Raw genomic sequence first — 476 nt, 5'->3', positions numbered from 1 at the left:
CTTTCTTTTGTTGTCCTTCCTGCCAAATATATATATATGCATATATACGCATATTTTTAGGGTGCAGATGGGTGTAAGGTACTCACCACAGTAATCGGGTATTGTGAGGAAAACGCCCTGCCTGGCACATTGTCGGGTGTAGAACTGAGCTGAGGAACAAATGGTTCCATCTGTGCTCTGTCTTGTTACACACATTTGGTAGTAGTTCTGGGGTGCCACCTGTCACCATGGAAGAGGAAAATGAAAGTTTAAAAAAATATGTGAATGCCAAAAGACAACGCAGCAGACATACTTTTCCGTATAAAGCATTTGCATATACATATACATACCCATGCATGCATGCATGGAAGATGGGGGAACAAACACAGACACACAAACATATACACACACATACATATATATACGACGGGCTTCATTCAGTTTCTGTCTACCAAATCCACTCACAAGGCTTTGGTCGGCCCAAGGCTATAGTAGAA

Source organism: Octopus bimaculoides, chromosome 28 (genome assembly GCF_001194135.2).
Source record: "Octopus bimaculoides isolate UCB-OBI-ISO-001 chromosome 28, ASM119413v2, whole genome shotgun sequence".
In the NCBI taxonomy this organism is placed as follows: domain Eukaryota; kingdom Metazoa; phylum Mollusca; class Cephalopoda; order Octopoda; family Octopodidae; genus Octopus; species Octopus bimaculoides.
This window is presented reverse-complemented; position numbering follows the sequence as displayed.